The following is a 2830-nucleotide window of genomic DNA, read 5'->3' as shown; positions in this document are numbered from 1 at the left end:
ATGTGGATGAAAACGTAGAGGAAACGAAAAGTCAGGGCCTGTGCATTTTTTGAAGATCCAAACATGTAGGCATTTATGGAGTTGGTGTCTACTGAATTTTGCATTTTTCTCCATAAAGAGAATTTATAATCCAAGAGACAGGACCAAGAAAATCAAACACAAATCACAAGTTTAGGGAAAGGAACAAGTATGGAAACTGGTCCGATACATTCTGTTTTGATCCCTCTTATTCAGGTGAGCATGAAGAAGGCCATTGGAAGCTGGATTAGAAGCTAGAGTGAGTTAGCAAGTGAGAAAGCCACTTTATTCCATCTCCATTCCGTCTGACTGCAAAACGGGTGGCATTTTGACAAAAGAGTGAAAACACTTCCAAACAATTTGTTTATTTTTCAGGTCTCGGTTCCATGCTCCCATTCCTGGTTTACAAAAAAGGAACCATGAAGGTAGGGTCTTTACTGACAAGTCCAGTTGACCACATGGATTATGAAATTACTTTTTCCAAAGGCTGATTCCATTCTGATCTCTTAAAGAATAACTTATTTGGAACACATTCAAAGTTTTGTATGGTATGTTGCAGTCACAATAACCAGTTTCAGTTTATCAATTAATGTTTGATGAGCCCATACTTAAATATTTTTAAACTTTGTTCTGTATCTGTGGTGAAACTGGGCAAGCAATGACTTGGGGATAGGTTGTCCCCACCAAACACAAAGCAGCATATTATCCATCTTCTGGGGAACAGAGAGGTGCCCTGGTAACACAGTAGTTACATACTGGACTGCAGTCCATGAGGTGGGCAGTTCAAAAACACCAGCTGCTCCTGGGGAGAAAGATGAGGCTTTCTATTCTCATAAACAATAACAGTCTCAGAAACTCAGAGGGCCAGTTCTACTGCCCTACGACCTGGGCAGATATGAGTCAACATTTACTTGATGGCAGTGAGTTTGAGTTGGGGGATCAGAGAGCCACTTGTGAGAGTGTGAAATCCATGGAATACCAAGCTCCCTTTCTTAAACCAGGTGCTGAGGAACTCAACATAAAACAAGTTGCCAGACTATGGCAAGGTGGCAACTGAGTAACACCCACCTGAGGGACTCCGCAGAAATCAGCTCAGGAGAGTCACTGAGAGGGAAATTCCACACTGCTGGGTCACAGGAGGAGCATCATAAAGATAAATAGGCACAGATCCACTGGGTTTTGAGGAGCTGTGGGCTTTTGGCTTACCACTGTGGAAGCCGGCTAAGGCTTAACCTTAGCTCTGCCACAGTCTCAGCCAGAGCTGGGCTTATTCTGTCAGCCCAAGGACTTTATCGCAACACAGCCACCGCTTTCCCCAGCCTCTGACAGGGTTTAAACCAGGGGTCCTCATACTTTTTAAACAGAGGGTCAGTTCACTGTCCCTTAGACCCATTCGAGGGCCTGGCTATAGTTTTGAGGAAAAAAAAAAAAACTATGAACAAATTCCTATGCACACTGCACATATCTTATTTTGAAGTAAAATAACAAATGGGGCAAAAACACCCGGTGGGCCAGATAAATGTCCTTGGTGGGCCACATGTGGCCCGCGGGGCATAGTTTGAGGATGCCTGGCTTAAACCCTCCCAGCCCCACAATCAGGTAATTGGGGCTCAGCTATATTGTCACTTTTGTTCTCTCTCTCTCTCTCTTCCCCTCACAGTCTCAGCTGGCTCCGTTGATATTTTTTCCCTCTCTTTCCTCTCACATGCCACAGCCAACCTCCAGGCCACTCCCCTATGCTTAGGGCAATTATGCCTACCCTGCCCTTTGCCCATAGCAATTATGCCTGCCCTCCTCCCACCTTGGAGCGCCCTGCCCTCTGTGGCGAAACAAGCAGCTGGGAAAATTCAGCTAATCTTCTGCTGCAGGGAAATTCATGCCTACCCTCCAAGGCCCTATAAGCAGCTGGGAAAGTCTCACTTGCCCTTTGGGGTGCTCTACTTGCCTTAGGGAGCACCTGTCCATCCTCCATGGTCCCACATGGCTGAGGGAACTTCTTCAGCCGCAGTGCCTCACAAAGCTGAAGGCAGCTCCAACAACACTCTCCAGCCATCCATGCTCTGTGGGAACCTCTGTCCAACCTATGCAGTGATCTAGCCCGCTAGTGTAATTCCGCCCACCATCTGTGGTGCTCTACACCAAAGTGAGCATAGCCACCGGCCCTCCACAGCACTCCAGTTTCAGCAAGCATCCCTGAATGTTCTCTGAGATGCCCCAAGCCACCGCGGGCCATATCACCATGACTTTCTGAGAGATCATCCAGTACAGCACCACCCTCAAGGGTCCACAACCACCCAAGCTGTATCCCCTGAGAGGACCATCCAACTGGCCTTCCAAATAACAGAATACTGGCTGGCTAGGGAAAGACTATAACCACAGGAGGATAAAGTGGTAGCCCAATCCCACAGTGCAATTAGCAGCAGGCAGTTCGAAGAAACATTCCTACGAATTTCCCAAAGAGAGAGCCCAGTGCTCTATGACTCTCTGGAGAATGGTACCAGGCTCCTTTCAAACAACAGAACACAAATAGTAAGCAGCCCAAACACTCTCAAGGAAAAAACAGGAGAAATAAAAGGCAATGTTAAAAGAAGTCCTGAACCGAACACTGTGCATAGAAGAAGTGGACATTGATCTGTCACAGAAAGAAATCTTCAGAATGCAGCTTGGATATGAGGGAAACAATACAGGAAAAGGATGAAATGATAGAGCAGATAAAGGCCACATACCAAAGGGAAATACAAGACCTAAGGGATGAAATAAATTCAGTAGCAAATTAAGAGACTTTGTCAACAGACTTGAAGAGGATTGCAAC

The sequence above is a fragment of the Tenrec ecaudatus genome, chromosome 7, assembly GCF_050624435.1.
Source record: "Tenrec ecaudatus isolate mTenEca1 chromosome 7, mTenEca1.hap1, whole genome shotgun sequence".
Lineage (NCBI taxonomy): Eukaryota > Metazoa > Chordata > Mammalia > Afrosoricida > Tenrecidae > Tenrec > Tenrec ecaudatus.
This window is presented reverse-complemented; position numbering follows the sequence as displayed.